This window comes from Molossus molossus, unplaced genomic scaffold (genome assembly GCF_014108415.1).
Source record: "Molossus molossus isolate mMolMol1 unplaced genomic scaffold, mMolMol1.p scaffold_m16_p_6, whole genome shotgun sequence".
Taxonomy (NCBI): domain Eukaryota; kingdom Metazoa; phylum Chordata; class Mammalia; order Chiroptera; family Molossidae; genus Molossus; species Molossus molossus.
Genome location: NW_023425399.1, coordinates 51,218,689 through 51,237,275, shown reverse-complemented (window position 1 = coordinate 51,237,275; position 18,587 = coordinate 51,218,689).

The following is an 18,587-nucleotide window of genomic DNA, read 5'->3' as shown; positions in this document are numbered from 1 at the left end:
TTCATTTCAGGAATCTGGATGTTAGACAAAGAGACTGTTAATTAGTGTGTGATTCTTGAAATGGGCAATTATAGAGAGCCGTGCTTGAGGCAATAATTTTATGCCATAGCATTTTCAAGCTGAGAATGGTGGCACATCAAATGAAATGTATTCAATTGTAAGTGCAAATTGTCACCTGACAATGGCCTAGATTCACATGAGACTGTTTTCCTTATGTAACAAGAAGCCCAGGGGTAGGTGGTTGTTTGCAGTCAGTCAGCAACTAAATAGTCTCACCAAGGACCTTGGATTTTCAGTGCTGAACGTATTTTCCTTTAGACCACAAGTGTCTCCTGTGGTCATAAGTCACTGCTACCATTTTAAGCATAACTCTGGGGTTCAGGGCAGAAGAAGAAAGGGCAGGGGAAATACCATATCTACTTTTTGTTAGAAAAGCAAAAACTATTCTAGAGGTGAAAAGAATTCTTAGATTTCTGCTTTTATTTCATGGCCAGAACCTTGCCAGTGACCACCTTAGTTTCAAAAGCTGTAAAAGTGACAGTGTATCTTTTCTAGGTCTAGAGTGGAGGGTGGCAAAAGAGAAAAGTCCAGCCCAACAACAGGGCTTTCACAGAATCATGGAGGGGACGCAGAGACAAAATATCATGAGGATCCCGGAAGTAGAGAGGAATTTTGCTTTTGTTTGTCCAGGTTCTCGTTCCAGTGTCTATGAGGACTGGTTTTACCTTCTAAACTGAGTTCCATAAGGTACCTTTATATCCCTTTTATAAAGTCCTCCTTCATCTTCAACTAGTTATTGTGGATTTCTCTTTCTGGCAACTGAGTAATCTCTAAGATGCTGTTTCTACTACAAACAAGCTGGTTTACGTCCTTTAACCTTATACTCTCTATGGTCCCCCTGAGCTTCCTATCACAACACAAACTCTTAGCCTGAAAAACTATGCTAAGCAGGCTACTTCTTCTCCTGCTTTCCTGGATCTGGGGGAAGGAAGGGCTCAGTTCACTTTTGCTCTTCTTTGCTCTTTTCAGACAATTCTTCCTTGATTACTCGGAACCTTGAAGTCTACCCTGACCATTATATCTTTGTTGACCAATCCCTGGGTATTCTTCTTAGCCTATTTCTTGTCTTTTACCATACCCTCAATCTGCCCATTATAATCTTACTCAACCAAGGCCAGGTTCACAGGTCACTTTCTTTAGGGAGCCTTCTATGGCAACTGTCAATTAATGGGATTTGTTCCTTCCAGTCCACAAGGCACTCTGTGGTTCTTCTGTGGCATGGTTTTATATTGGTTGTTATGCTTCTTATTTCCCCTCTCAGAATGTAATGTTCTCTGCACACTGACTCACATTATTTTACTTTCGTTTTGTCACAGCACTTGGCTGAGCATCTGAAAGGTTTTCAGGAGATATCTGTAGAAAAAATAGAAACAGCATAAGATTGGGAAAATGTACTGGACTGGAAGAGGTATGTTTCTAGTTTTAGCTGAGAGGCACACTTTTGGTAGTATGCCCACCATCACTGCTTCCACACTGACAGAACCCTGATTTTGTTGAGATAAATGTCTTCCATACAGGTCAGTATTTCGATGGAAGTAGGCCTCAACCCCAGGCTTAGGGGATGGGGATGGGGATGGGGTGGGGAGGCAGGTTCTGGTTGGTTCAACCTAGTGGTTCTCAACAAGGGCTATTTTGTTCCCCATGGGACTTTTGTTTGGATACATTATTGATTACCATGACTAGGTGGGATGCTACTATAATCTAGTGGGTGGAGGTCAAGGATACTGCTAAACATCTTACAATGGACAGGACAACTCCTTCCCCACAACTCAAAACTGTCAACAAAAAATTATCTGGCCAAAAATGTCAATAGGGTTGAGGTTGAGAAACTTGGTCTAACCAATCACAGGGTTCCTCCCGTAAAGCCAGTAATTAGGTGGCAAGTAGGCTGGAGTATAGAGTTGGGGGGCACTGAACTGAACTGAAACAAAGCACAACTAACAAAGTAGACCTCACACTGACTTGCAAACAAAATAATTGTACTGAACCACCTCTAAGGTTTAGTGAGCTAATGTAGCTCATTTAGACCATCTGCTCCAAGTTAAGACAACTGACTCCTTCCAGCAACTCTCCTAGTTTACAAATTCTGACCTATCCCTGCCAATACCACCTGTGACTAACTCAAGCTCCCAAATACCAAGAGGACCCTTCTATAACTCCATTGCTTTGAGCCTTGCAGGTCCTCTGTTGCATTCTATTGTTGCAGCAAGTTCAATAAAACTACCTTGTTATTATTTTTAATTGAGGAATGATTGACATACAACATTATATTAGCTTTAGGTGTACAACTAAGTTGTTTGATATTTGTACATATTGTGAGAGGATCATAAATTCAGTTAACATCCATCACCATGCAGAGTTACAGATTTTTTTGTGTGTGATAAGGACTAAGATCTATTCTTTTAGCAGCTTTGAAACATGCAATAAAGTATTATTAACAAATCAGTATGTCATACACTGTTATTGTATTTTATTATTATTTTACATGTATATTACTATATTTTTTTACAGATATGTTCCTGGTTGCCTTTAACACAGGGCATGAAATATAAATAATTCCAATGCAGTGGGCTAAATCCTATAATTCAGGTATGTTAAAAATGCTTTAGAAACAAAGAAATGTTCTGCTTGAGAAATTAGGGCAATGATTTTTAGCAATGATACTTGAAGTACGTCCTGAATAACAAAAATGTTTTTGGCCAAGTGGAGGTGAAGGAAAACTTTTTCACAGTGAGAAGGAATAATATGAACAAAGGCAGCGAGATATAGAATTAGAATTAGCATGCAATTCTGAGTGTCTGAAACATGGGATTCAAAGAAGAAAGAATGATCTAGACAAGTAAAAAGGGACAGACCACACAGTGCAGTTAAAAGTGTCCCTGATATAATACCTATACTGGTTATATTCAACAGGGAATGAAGTAAAAAGTGGCCAATGCCTAAATTATACCCAGGGATCCCTGCAGACCTGAATTTATAGAACTTTTTATGTCTCTTCTTCTGATTCTTCATCTCTATTTTTATGGAACAGGCATGTGGGATTCTAGTGCCATCTAGCACTATGAAAGGAAAGAGCAGGAGATTCCAAAATGGTGGTGGAGTGAATGGAAACTACACAGACCACCTCCCAGGATCAAACTGGAATTACAACTAAATTAAAGACAAATAGTTGGGAAAAAGCAACAGGAAAGCAGCTGGAGAGGACCCATATGACCAGGGACAGAAAAAAAGGACACTGAATCAAGCCTGGTAGGTCTGCAGCAGCCAAGAGGGTGAGCTGGGAGCCCACAAACAGCAGCTGTTTTAGCTGTGAGCAGCTTCCTACGGGTTAAAATCCCAAGCTGGTGCCACAGCACAGAGGGCCGGAATAGAACACTAAATTCACTACAGCCACTCACTTTAGGCTCCGGCAGAGGGAACACAGACTGGACTGAAACTATGTGGGGACATTCAAAATTTGGAGGGCACACAGAATTTTTGCTGAGTCACAGCCTCAGTGGCCATTTGGCTCAGGGAACCCCTTCCTGAAGGTCTGGGGAGAAGCAGCAGCCTTGGAGATTTTACACCACCCAGCTGGGCCAGAGAAATGTAAATTGAGGCTCATTAACAACCAACATCTGCCCCACACTCTGGAAATCCTCTTACCCTGAACACCTGAGGAAGTTTTTCATTCAGCTGAGGGCTACAACCCAAGGCTCATCAAGTAACTGAAACTAATAGTCTCCAGGCAAAAAGCTGGAGGATAACTGAACCTTTCCTGGGCTTGTAAATCTACCCAGGAAAGTAAGACTTGATAGTGGTGTTTAATATGGGTCCTACCACACTTATCCAAACCCAATAAAGGGGGCCATAAACAGTGAAACACTGACACCCACAGGGAAAATTTGGCAGGCCTCAAAACCCACTAAGACATACAAAATGGTGAATCAAAGAGACATATCCCAAATTAAAGAACAAGAGAGCTCTATTGAAAACAAGATAAATGAAATGCAATTAAACAAGTTATCATAGGTAGAGTTTAGAGCCATGATCCTGAGGAAGCTCAACAGCACGAGTAAGGAGATCAACACCATGAGTAAAGATAGAAACACAGAAAACCAACCAAGTGGAAATGAAGAATAACATAGCAGAAAGAAAGGACACATTAGAAGGAATAATCAGCAGAGTAGAGGAAGCTGAGGACTGTTTCAGTGAATTAGAAGACAAGGTAGAAAAAAATCACCAAATCAGAAAACCAAAAGGAAAAAACAGAGAGACAGCTTAAGAGAACTGTGGGACAACTGGAAGCATAACAACATTTGCATCATAGGAGTTCCAGAAGAAAAAGAAAATGAGCAAGGGTTAGAGAATATATTTTTAAAAATAGTAGTGACAGAAAACTTCCCTAACTTGGTGAAGAAAGAAGGCATTCAAGTTCAAAAAGCACAGAGAACCTCAAATAAAAAGAACCCAAACAGACCCACACTAACACACATAATAATAATTATGCCCTGGCCGGTTTGGCTCAGCGGTTAGAGCGTCGGCCTGCGGTCCTGAGAGACCCGGGTTCGGTTCCCGCTAAGGGCGCGTGCCTCGGCTGCAGTTTGTCCCTGGCCCTGGTCGGTTGTGCGGGTGGCAGCCACTCGATATGTTCCTTTCACGTCGATGTTTCTCTCTCTTTCTCTCTGTTCCTCTCTTTCCCTCCCACTCTACCTGAACAAAAAAATGGAAAAATTTCCTCGGGTGAGGATAAAAAAAATAATAATAATTATTATTATTATGTTTTTTAATTTTCACCTGAGGATATTTTTACATTTATCTTCAAAGAGAGTGGCAGGGAAAGAAAGATAGAGAGAGGGAAGCATCAATGTGAGAGAGACACATCAAATGGTTGCCACCTGCATGACCCAAACTGTGGCCAGGGACAAACCGCAACTGAGGTACATGCCCCAGGCCAAAATTGAACCTGGATGCTTTGGCCCACAGGCTGACACTCTAACTGCTGAGCCAAATAGGCCAAAGCAACACATAATAATTAAAATACCAAAAATTAAAGACAAAGAGAGAATATTAAAGGCAGAAAGAGAAAAGCAACAGGTTACCTGCAAAGGAAACCTTATAAGGCTATCAGCTGTCTTCTCATCGGAAACACTACAGGCCAGAAGGGAATGGCATGAAGTAACCAAGGTCATAAAAAACAAGAATCTGAATCCAAGACTACTCTATTTAGTAAGGCTATAATTCAAAACAGAAGGTGAAATAAAGATCTTTCCAGACCAAAAAATAAATAAAAAGGCTGAGGGAATATATTAGCATCAAACTAGCACTGCAAGAAATGTTAAAAGGATTGCTGTAATTAGTAGAAGAAATGGGAAGAAAAATATAACCACAATAAACAAAAATGGCAATAAGTAAGTACATATCAATAATCTTAAAAATAAAGAAATCGAACTCTTCAATCAAAAGACACAGAGTAGCTGATTGGATAAGAAAGTATGACTCATATATATGTTGTTTATAAGAGACCCACCTCACAACAAAAGACTCACGTAGGTTGAAAATGAAGGGCTTTTAGAAAATTTTTTTTCAAGCAAATAAAAAGGAAAAAGAAGCTGGGGTAGCAATACTCATATCTGATAAAACAGATTTCAAAAAAAAAAAGACCATAACTAGAGACAAAGAAGGCCACTACATAATATTGAAAGAATCTATCCAACAGAAAGATATAACCTTGGTAAACATTATTCACCCAATATAGGAGCACCAAAATATATTAAAAATATTCTGGAGGTCTTCAAGAGAGAAGCTGATATCAGTATAATTATACCAGTGAACTTCAATACCCCACTGACATTACTGGATAGATTCTCTAGAGAAGCAACAAGAAAACAGAAACTCTAAATGGTGCACTGGATCAAATGAACTTAGTAAATATCTACAGAGAATTATACCCCAAAACTGCAGAATTCACATTCTTCTTACATGCACATGGAACATTTTCAAAAACAAACAACATGTTAGGACACAAACTAAATCTCTACAAGTTCAAGTAGACCAAAATCATATCAAGCATCTTCTCAGATCACAATGGCATGAAACTAGAAATCAATTGCAACAGGAACATGCAAAGACATTTGAACACATAGAGATTAAATAGCATGTTATTAAACAATGAATGTGGTACCAAGAAGAACAAAGTAGAAATTTAAAAAATTTCTGGAAACCAATGAAAATGAACACACAACAAAACAAAATCTATGAGAAGCAGTGAAAGCAATCCTGAAAGGGACGTTCATAGCATTACAGGTCTTCCTCAAAAAAACAAGAAAAATCTCTAATAGACTGTCTAACCTCACAACTTAAAGGACTAAAAGGCAAATGAAAACAAAACTCCAGAGCAAGTAGAAGGAAAGAAATAGTATAGATCAAAGCAGAAATAAATGACATGGAGAAAAAAAAAATCACAATTCAAAAGATAAATGAAACAAAGAGCTGGTTCTTTGAAAAGATAAACAAGGTTGATGGACCCTTAAATACACTCACCAAAAAACAAAGAGAGAGAACCTAAATACACAAAATCAGAAATGAAAGAGGAGAAGTAACAACTGACACCACAGAAATACAAAGAATTGTTAACAAACAGTATGAAAAATTATACAGAAACAAATTGGACAATCTAGGAAAAATGGACAAATTTCTAGAAACACATAGTCTCCCAAAACTAAACTGGAAAGAGATAGAAAACTTGAATAGATGAATAACAACTAAGGAAATTGAAAATGCAATCAAGACTCCCCCAGCAAACAAAAGCCCAGGCCTGCATGGCTTCGTGGGGGAGGTTTACTGAACATTGAAAAAAAAAAAAAAACAAAAAAACTTAATATGCATTCTTTACAAACTGTTCCAAAAAATTTGAGAAAAAGAAAGACTTTTAAACTTGTTTTATGAGGCAGCATAATTTTAATTCCAAAACCAGATGAAGACACTACAAAGAAAGAAAACTACAGGCCAATATCGCTTATGAACATAGATGCCAAAATCCTGAACAAAACACTAGCAAATCATATCCAGCAATACATTAAAAAAATTATTCACCATGGGACCAAGTGGGATTCATCTGAGCTACGCAAGGCTGGTACAACATTCGCAAATCAATAAATGTGATACACCACATAAATAAAATGAAAGGTAAAAACCACATGATCATATCAACAGATGCTGAAAAAGCATTCAACAAAATCCAGCACCCATTTCTGATAAAAACACTCAGCAATGTGGGAATAGAGGGATCATATCTTGACATAATAAAGGCCATATATGAAAGACCTACAGTCAACATCATACTCAATGGGCAAAAACTAAAAGCATGTCCCTTAAAAACAAGAAGACAGGGATGCCCACTATCACCACTGTTATTTAACATAGTACTGGAAGTCTTAGCCACAACAATCAGACATAAATATATATATATATTTATATATATATAATCATATATATATATATATGATTCAAATTGGAAAGGAGGACAAGAAACTGTCATTATTTGCAGATGCCATGATATTATACATAAAAACCCTAAAGACACCATAAAAAATCTGCTAGATTTAATAAACGAATTTGGCAAGGTAGCAGGATACAAAATAATATAAAGAAACCAATGGCATTGTTTTACACCAATAATGAACTCAAAAAAAGAGAAACTTAAAAAAAAAAATCCATTTACCATTGAGGCAAAAAAAATTAAGATCTAGGAATAAACTTAACCAAAAAAGTAACAAACTTATTTGCAGAAAACTACAGTACAGTGAAAAAAGTAATAGAGGAAGAAATAAAAAAGTGGAAGCACATACCTTGTTCATAAATTGGAATAATCAACATCATTAAAATGTCCAAACTACCCAAAGCAATCTATAGATTCAATGCAATCACCAGCAAAATATCAATGGCATATTTCAAAGAACTAGAGCAAACACTCCAAAAGTTCATATGGAACCAAAAAAGACCTCAAATAGCCACAGCAATCTTGAAAAAAGAAGGACAAAGTAGGTAGGATCACAGTACTGGATATCAGGTTATACTACAAAGCTACTGTAATCTAAACAGCCTGGTACTGGCACAAGAACAGGCATATAGATAAATGGAACAGAACAGGGAACATGGAAATTGACCCAAGACATTATGGTCAATTAATATTTGACAAAGTTGACAAGAGCATACAATGGAGTTAAGACAGCCTCTTTAATAAATTGTGTTGGGACAATTTGACAGCTACATGCAAAAATATGAAATTAGCCCTGGCCAGTTTGGCTCAGCGGTTAGAGCATCAGCCTGCGGTCCGGAGAGACCCGGGTTCGGTTCCCGCTAAGGGCATGTACCTCAGTTGCAGTTTGTCCCTGGCCCTGGTTGGTCGTGCGGGTGGCAGCCACTCGATGTGTCCCTTTCACATCGAGATGTTTCTCTCTCTTCCTCTCCCTCCCTCCCGCTCTATCTGAACAAAAAATGGAAAAATGTCCTCGGGTGAGGATAAAAAAAAAATATGAAATTAGACCATCAACTCACACCATACACAAGAATAAACTTAAAACGGATAAAAGACTTAAATGTAAGTAGTGAATGCATGAAAATTCTAGAAGAAAATGTAGGCAACAAAATTTTAGATATCATACGCAGTAGAATTTTTACTGATGCATCACCAAGGGCAACAGGAACAAAGAAAAAAAATAAACACATGGAACTACATCAAACTAAAAAGTTTCTGCACAGCAAAAGAAACAAGCATCAAAATGGAAAGAGAACCCACTGTATGGGACAGGATATTTGCCAATGATACATCAGATAAGGGGTTAATTTCCAAAATATATAGAGTGCTCATACAACTCAACAAAAGAAAGACAAAGAACCCAATTAAAAATGGGCAGAGCCCTGGCCGGTTTGGCTCAGAGGTTGGAGCATCACCCTGTGGACCAGAGATACCCAGGTTTTGTTCTTGCTAGGGGCACGTGCTTTGGTGGCAGTTTGTCCCAGGCCCCAGTTGGGGTCCTGTGGGTGGCAACGTGTTTCTCTCGCATAGATGTTTCTCTCCCTCTCTCTCTCTGTCTTTCACCCTCTCTTCCTCCTACTCTATCTGAAGATAAATCCAGAAATGTTCTCAAGTGAGGATAAAAAATAAATAAAAAAGTAAATGGGCAGAGGACCTAAATAGACACCTCTCCAAAAAGGACATACAAATGGCCGATAGACATATGAAAAAATGTTCAAAGTCATTAATCATCAGAGAGATGCAAATTAAAACCACTATGAGGTATCACCTCACACCTGCCAGAATGGCCGCCATCAACAGATCATCAAACAACAAGTGCTGTCAAGGATGTGGAAAAAAGGGGACTCTAGTACACTGCTGATGGGAATGCTAACTTATGCAGCCACTATGGAAACAAATATGGTGTTTCCTCAAAAAATTAAAAATTGATTTGCCATTTGACCCAGTGATCCCACTTCTGGGAATATATCCTATGAAGCCTGAATCACCAATCAGAAAGAATATATATATCCCTATGTTCATAGCAGCACTATTTACAAATTACTAAGATCTGGAAACAGCCCAAGTGTCCATCAACAGATGAGTGGATAAAAATGCTGTAGTACATATATACAATGAAATACTATGCAGTTGTAAGAAGGAAAATTCTCTTATGCTTTGAGACAACATGGAGGGACCTCAAGAGTATCATGTTAAGCGCAATAAGCCACTAAGAAAAAGACAAATACCACATGATCTTACTTATTTGTCGAATATAATGAACAAGGTGGGCTGATGAAGAAAGTAGACCCAGAGACTTAGAAAGAAGTATGGTTCAGACTGACAAATCTCAGGGTAGGAAGGCGGGGGTCGGGGGATGAATGAGATAAGCCAAAGAACTTATATTCATGTATGCGTAAGTAATGGACATAGACAAAAATGCTAGGGTGGTGATTGTGGGCGGGGGGGGGGGGGAGATGGGGAGAACATTGTCTAAGGGAGGAAAATGGGAAACATCTGTAACAAAAATAAATTAATAAAATTGGAAAAAGAAAAAAAAAGAAAGGGAAGGACACATTTCCATCAGGAAAGTCTTTGAGTGCAAGGAGGAAATTAACTCTTAATATTTAAATTTGAATATACCTTTTTCTAGTGATGATATATGGTAACAGGACTTTGTTTCCACTGCATGGAAATCCTCTTTCCTCTTCCCTTCACCAAATCCTCTTCATCTTTGAGCTCCTTTATCTGTCAAATGCTGTCACAAGATCACATTATTCCAATTTAATGCAATTATTACATTTATTATGGTGAGCTGATTAAAGTTGTCTCTGTTCTGAGTTAAATTGCCACAAGTGAGCAAATTTGTCTGTGGTTTGCTCACCATTATCTTCCAGTACTTAGAAATAAACCTGGTTCATTAAAATAATATTAATGGACAAACTGATGATTACTTCATGCTTACTTAAACTTTATAGCCTGCCTTTATAATTCCAAGGGTAACCTTTTGATATGTTAAAATAAATTTTTTTTTTTATCCTCACCTGAGGACATTTTTTTATTTTTTGTTCAGACAGAGTGGGAAGGAGCGAGAGAAACATTGACGTGAAAGGAAAGGGACACATCAAGTGGCTGCCTCCCACACGACCCAACCAAGGCTGGGGACAAACTGCAACCAAGTTATGTGCCCTTAGTGGGAACTGAACCCAGGTCTCTGGACCACAGATTGACACTCTAACTGCTGAGCCAAACAGGCCAGGGCTAAAGTAAAATTTTTTAATATCCACTGAAACTGGTCCAAATGACCCTCAGGTTTTTTTTGCCTGCCACCATGAAGCCAAACACATGACACAGGTGCTGCTGGAAGGAAAGTGATTTATTCAGGTAATGACTACCTGAGAAAATAGCAGGCTCATGCCTTAATAACCATCTTAACATCTCAGGATAGGCAAAGGGCTTTTATAGGGGTATCATAAAAAGAGGGGAGCTAAGGAATTCTGGTGATGGGCAATTTCACATTCCAGCTCTCAGGTGTTTTTGATGTTTTCCTTCATGTGTGTCAGTGTCTGATATATATTTTTTCTTTTTTTTTTCTCTTGGTATGTTTTATTTCTAGGGACAGGATGTTGCAGGCCTGTCCAGCCATTGGCATATGCTGTACTCCTGTGGTCAAGGCCAGTGGAAACGGGAACTGAAACTGCTGCTGCCTGTAACAGGCTTAAATATGAAACTATTAATATTTTAGACTAAAAGTTATGTTACTATATTTTTATTATTAAATCTTGGTTATTTAGCCAATTAAATGACTATATATATATATATACACACACACACACACACACACACATATATATATATATATATTATTAATTTTGAGAGAGAGAGGAAGAGAGAGATAGAAACATTGATGAAAGAGGACATTGATTACCCCCCACTAGGGATTTGGCCCATAACCTGGGCATGTGCTAAAACCAGAAATTGAACTGACGACTTTTTGGTGCATGGGATGACATTCAACCACTGATCCACACTGACTGGGTGTGAGTTTTTTTTTTAAGTACCCTATACCCTGTTACACCACAGGTTTTTTCGTAAGTAAGATTTTATTGAGGCAAAAAAGCTAGCCAAAAAGATGGGTCTTAGGGCACGGAATCTAAACTACCAGTGTTATCAGTGGAAGTGGGGTTCTGGGGGTTAGCACTGGAATAGTCATTTTCAGAGGCCTCTACAGGAGGATGATATGTTGTAGAAAAATTTATTTCTGTGGAATTACATCCCTTCAGCAAAGCTAGAAGCAGAGTCTGAGTCCAGAGTTTCCTTTCCGTGTTGCAGCCTGGACCAGTATAGCATCAGCTAGTTGCAGTTCATTAGTCCATTTTGTGTGAGGGTCTACATGGCTGTGGCCACACCAGAGAATGCAGGAGGGCATGCCCCCAAGGCACAAGAGTACCAAGGATACTGAAAGCACATGAGCACAAGAGCGTAAGATAGCATGTTTCTTTTTAAACTTATCTTCATTGTCGAATGTATTACAGATGTCCCTCCTTCCCCCCCTTGACCCCCTCCTGAGCTTCCCCACACTACTGTCTGTGTATATTTGTTATGTATATATGCATATAAGTTTTTTGGTTTCTCTCTTCCCGCCCCACATATCCCCTTCCCTTTGAGGTTTGTCAGTCTAACAACCAATTCCTACGTCTTAATCCTTTCACCTTTTTCACCCATCTCCTCACCCACCCTCCCATCTGGCAACCAACAAAAAGTTCTCTGTATCTATGAGTCTGTTTCTGTTCTACTTGCTCATTTTGTCTGTAGATTTAATTGTTGATAGATATGTATTTATTGCCATTTTATTGTTCATGTTTTTGTTCTTCTTTTCCTTCAAGAAGACCCGTCAACATTTCATATAATATTGGTTTGGTGGTGATGAACTCCTTTAGTTTTTTCTTGTCTGGGAAACTCTTAATAAGACCATTGATTCTAAATGATAGTTTTGCAGGCTAGAGTAGGTCCTTGCTTTTCATCACTTTGAATATTTCTTGCCACACCCTTCTGGCTTACAGAGTTTCTTTTGAGAAATTGGCTGATAGTCTTATGGGAGCTCTGTTGTAGGTAATTAACTGCTTTTCTCTTGCTGCTTTTAAGATTCTTTCTTTGTCTTTAATCTTTTGCATTTTGATGATGATGTGTCTTGGTGAGGACCTCTTTGGGTTCACCTTGTTTGTCCAGTTCTTCCTGGACTTCTATATCTGTTTCTTTCACCAAGTTAGGGAAGCTTTCTGCCATTATTTTTCAAATAGGTTTTCAATTCCTTGCACTCTCTCTTCTCATTCTGGCATGCTATGATGAAAATGTTGGTATGCTTGAAGTTGTCCCAAAGGCTCCTTATAATATCCTCATTTCTTTCGATTCTTTTTTTTTTTTTTTTTTTTTTTTTGGTATGTGCCCTAACAGGAACCAAACCCGGGACTCTCTGGTCCGCTGGCCGACGCTCCAACCACTGAGCAAAACTGGCCAGGGCTAGGTTATTTTTTCTTTTTGCTGTTCTGATTAGATGTTTTTTGCTTCCTTATATTCCAAATCAATGGTTTGATTTTTGGCTTCACCTACTCTACTATTGATACCCTGTAAATTATTTTTTATTTTTTTTATTTTTTTTTTATCCTCACCTGAGGACATTTTTCCATTTTTTGTTCAGGTACAGTGGGAGGGAGAGAGAGGAACAGAGAGGGAGAGAGAAACATCGATGTGAAAGGAACACATCAAGTGGCTGCCACCCGCACAACCGACCAGGGCCGGGGACAAACTGCAGCCGAGGTACGCGCCCTTAGCGGGAACCGAACCCGGGTCTCTCAGGACCGCAGGCCGACGCTCTAACCGCTGAGCCAAACTGGCCAGGGCTGTAAATTATTATTATTTTTTTTGTTTCAATTTTTTTTATTGATATTAGAGAGAGAGGAAGTGGAAGGGAGAGAGAGAGATAGAAGCATCAATGAGAGAGAACATCGATTAGCCACCTCCTGCATGTCTCCCACTAGGGATCGGGCCCACAACCTGGGCATGTGTTCTGACTGGGGATCAAAGCGGCAACTTTTTGGTACGTGGGATGATGCTCAACCAGTGAGCCACACCGGCCGGACAATTCCTTGTAAATTCTTCTTTCTTTCTTTCTTTCTTTTTTTTTTTTTTTGTATGTGCTCCTAGTGGGAACTGAACCCAGTACTCTCTGGTCCACAGTCCTACTCTCCAAACGCCAAGCCAAACCAGCCAGGGCTGTAAATTATTCTTTATTTCAGTTAGTGCAGCCTTCATTTCTGACTGGTCCTTTTTTTGCTCTTGAGGTCCTCACTAACTTCCTTGACATTCTCACGAAGTCCCTTGAAATTCTCACTAAGTTCTTTGAGCATCCTTATAACCAGTGTTTTGAACTCTGCATCTGTTATATTGCTTATATCCATTTCATTTAGTTCTTTTTCTGGAGTTTTGTTCTGTTCTTTTATTGGCAACATGTTTCTTTGTCTCCTCATTTTGGCTGCTTCCCTGTGCTTGTTTCTCTGTATTAGGTAGAGTTGCTATATATCCTAAGCTTCTTAGGGTGTCCTATTATATAGTAGGTGTCCTGGATGGTCCAGTGGCACAGCCTCTCTGGTCACCCCACCTGGGCCCTTGAGGTGCACCCCTAGTGTGGACTGTACATCCTTCTTTTGTAATCGAGTCTTGATTGCTCTTGGCACATCAATGGGAGAGATTTACTCAAGATGATCAGCTGCAAGAACTGGCCATGCCCACTGATCACCAACTTCTGACTACCTTTGATGATCAGAGGTACAGGGTCCTACCACACAGAGCAAGACTTACTTCAGCAGGGCTCTGGTACCACTAAGTCCATTCCTTGAGTGTGTCACTTGTCGAGGTGGTTGGGTGGTTGTGCTTCGACGTGGTCTGAAACTGTCTTCTAAGTGTGCTGGCTCTGGGGCAAGGTCAGCCACTGCCTGTATTCTATCTGGGGCCACCAGGCATAAGCTGTAAAGCGATCTGATGATGGCTGCTTCTTGTGCTGGTCTTGGAGGTTCCCAGGCAAAGCCAAGCTGTGAACCAAGGCTGGCTGCTTTTATTGCCAGCCCTGGGACCACTTAGTGAGCGGTATGGGGCTCACTGTGGCCAGATGCTGCTTGTTTGAGAGAATTTAGGAAAATCTGAAGCAGGAACCAAAACAGGCCAATCCTATGGTAAAGCTACTGAAAATAGCTTGGGTGGGCCCAAAAGTTGCATGGGGCAGGGCTTCAGGGAATTACCAGGGTGGAGCAAGCAGTGTAAGCCAGGTTGCTTGTGTCCCAGATACGAGGCTGGTCTGTCAGCCTCATGGGAGAAAGGCTCATCAAAGGAACAAAGGCCTCTGCCAGTACATCTGTCCAGAAGAAAGCTGCCTCTCCAGCCATTCCCCCAGTGCCAAACAACTCAGTTCTTTCCCATATGTCTTTCAAGCTGCCCTTTAAAAGGAACTGCCTGGGGCTTCAGCAGCCTCAGCATCCCTCCGCCTCAATTCCCATTGGTTTTTTACAGCCAGAATTTATGAGGTCTTTTCTTTCTGGTACTAGAATCCTGAACTGGTGGCCTCAAGGTATCACTCCTGATTTTTATCTGCCACATGAGGGTGTTGGACCAACCCACCATGCCTCCGCCGCTCCTACTAATTTTGATGTGACCCCTTTTTAAATTTCATAGTTGTAAGATTTCCATTCAGATTGATTTCAGGTGTTTCTGAAGGATGCTTATTCTGTAGTTTAGTTGTAATTTTGATGTGGTTGTGGGCAGAGGTGAGTATCATATTTGCCTACGCCGCCACCTTGACTGGAAGTCCAAGAGCAAATTTCTTTGTTCAGGGGACTAAATATCCCAAATCTTCCTGTACTTGTAGAGGCCATTCCCATTCTCTCCAATTGATACCATTGTCACTAACCTAGTTATTAATAAAAGGAAAGGAGCAAAGGGATGGCCAAATATTATAGGCATGTCTTTTAAGCAGCTTACCAAGAAGCTAAATCTTTACACTCCCCAGAGAACCATTAGTACATTCCCCAGAGTTCATGGGGAGAAGAGATACCACAGGGAAAATAATAGATGCATGCCCAGTAAAGTTGGGGTGATGTTGGCACGGTACTTGTCTATCAGTCACACCTGGGAACAGGTCATTGGCCAGAATGGGCGTGGCCACTTAAGGGTACAACATTTGAGATATTTAATCCCCTAATCAAAGGATTTCTCCCTCTTGGTTTCTTTTACTCTCTTAGCGTGTTGGGCTTGATACTTGGCTTGCAGGGCTCTCTCCCCTGCTTCCTGGAATTCATTCATATGGTCCCTGGTCAAGTGGACACCCCACCCCACATGATGAACTGATGGACTGCAACTAGCCTGATGTTGAACTGGACCTGGCTGCAACATGGAACAGAAACTCTGGACACTGGCTTTGCTTCTGGCTCTACTGAAACCTCAGCTACATTACTTCTATAATTGCACTAAGGGAAATGAGACTTCAGAAATATAATTCCACACAAATAAAGATCACTCATCCTCCTGTGAGGGTCTTAGAAAATTCTTTTTCTCAAGATATCGTAAAGACCTCACTGCCAGCACCTAGTGTGGAAGACAATACCCCAGTTTCTCTGATAACACAGTGTCCTCTATTCCCAGGTGTGATTGACAGCAAGCACCTTCACTAGTCTCCCCAACTTTACTGGGCATGCCTCTATATTCCCTTTGCTCCTTTCCTGTTATTAATAACTAGGTTAATTACAAAGGTATCACCAGCAGCATGGCTAGGTAGAAAAAACAGCATGTTGGTGGTCCCAGAGTTTTGTGAGCATTTTATTTTATTTATTTTTATTAATCCTCACCCAAGGATATTTTTCCATTTATGTTTAGAGAGAGTGGATGGGAGGGAGGGAGGGAGAGGGAGAGGGGGGAGAGAGAAAGAGAGAGAGAGAGAGAGAGAGAGAGAGAGAGAGAGAGAGAGAGAGAAAGAGAAATGGGGCCGCCAGCTCTGGGATAGTTGCAGAGTTGGAATAAAGAAATGTCTGCTCCTGTAGATTGGCTGAGTGTAGCAAATCCGAAAAGCCCTTGTGTAACAAGCATGACTCCTGAAGTTAGATGTGTTAATGAAAAGGGGCCAAATAAGAAACCTGACAAGCTCGGGGGAGGACTCTGTGGCGGCCTTACAAACTCAGAGACCAAAAGTAACCCACATAGGGTGGTCTGAAATTAAAACTTTTTAACTAAAAGAGGTTTATGGTGAGTAGTTATATTCTAAGGCAGTATTTCTCCCCAACAAAGGTCAATCTTCACCTTAACTAAGCCTGTCTGTTTTCTTATTGGATCTAGGATAACATACTTGAAAAACATGCCTTTGCAGTAACAAAGTAATTTCCCTTTTTTTCTGGACTCCTCAAAGCACAGGTGCAGCACTGCACCAGAGCAGAGACCACAAATCTCCTCATTGTTACTGTTATCATGTTAATTGTTGACTCTTAACTATCCTGTACCCACCTATGTAAAAGAAGTATGTGTTTTATCATTTTACTTTTTATTCAATCCCAGAGGTTCTCTACATTTGCTTTCTCCTGCTTCCCTAATCCATCACGTGGATTTCATGTAACCCACTTACATCTTTTCTTTTGATTGTAATGTATAAAATAAGGTGCAAAACAGCCTTTTTTTTTTTTTTTTTTTTATGGAGCAATCTGTTGAGATTTGCTTCCCAGCAATAATCATCAGTTTGGCTCAAATAAACTCATAAAAATTCTCTATCACTTTGAATATTTTGCACCTTATTTTATACATTACAATAAAAAAGGAGAGGTAAGTGGGTTACATGAAATTCATTGGTGATAGATTAGGGAGACTGTAGAAAGTAAAGGGGGGGGCTCTGAGATTGGATAAAAAGTAAAATGGTAGATGCATGGTTTTATTACATAGGTGGGTACAGGACAATTAACAGTCAACGTAATAGTAACAATGAGGGGATTTGTGGTCTCTGCCCTGGTGCATTGGTTGTGCCATGAGGAGTCTGGAAAAAGGGAAGTCACCCTAACATTTCAAAGGTATGTTATCCTAGATGCAAAAAGACAAAAAAGGATCAATTAAGGTGAATGCTGACCTTTGTTAGGGAAGATACCAGTCTAGGATGTGACTATCCACCATAAACTGCTTTTAGTTAAACCATCCTTTGTGGTTATTTTAGGTCTCTGAGTTTGTAAGGTCCACAGGCAGGCCTCCCCTGAGATTGTTAGGTTTAGTATAGGGTCCTTTCCCTCCACAGTTGTAATCATCACAAAAAGATTTTAACATTTAACATCTGGCCTTAACCATAGGGACATTTTCTAGCCTGTATTCCCCTTCACTGGATCTGTTTGGAAAAAGTATAACTTTAGGTGGAGCTGGTCACTCTGCTGTACCTCTAAGAATATTAACTTATTTATTTATTTTTTAAATTTATTTTTCCTTTATTGATTTTAGAGAAGTGAGAGGGAGAGAGAAAAATGGATGAGAGAGAACATCCAATGGCCACCCCCTGAACACCCCCTACTAAGGACCAGGCCCACAACCCTAGGCATGTGTCCGGAAAATCTAACCGGGGACCTCCTGGTGCATGGGTTCACACTCAACCACTGAGCCACACCTTCAGGAATAAAGTTATTTTTTTATGCTACCTATAGCAACATAGGTCTCCTTCATCTAATAAACTGCACCATCCTCTTTACCAACACAAACCATCAACACCCCGGTCCAGCACTGCGACGTGCACACATTGTTCTTCACCTTCAGAAACGAAACGAAACGTAACGAAACAAAAGCAGGCAGCAGCTGTGCAGCGCCGCGAGCTTTTGGTTCCAGACAATCACTGCCCGGCTTCCAAGCGCCGCGCCCCGCCCCTCCCCGCCCCGCCCCTCCCGGTTTCTGGAAAAGGAGGGGTCAGAAACGTCACTTTCGTGCGCCTGCAAGAAAGGGGTTGGCGAGCGATTTCCTTCTGTGC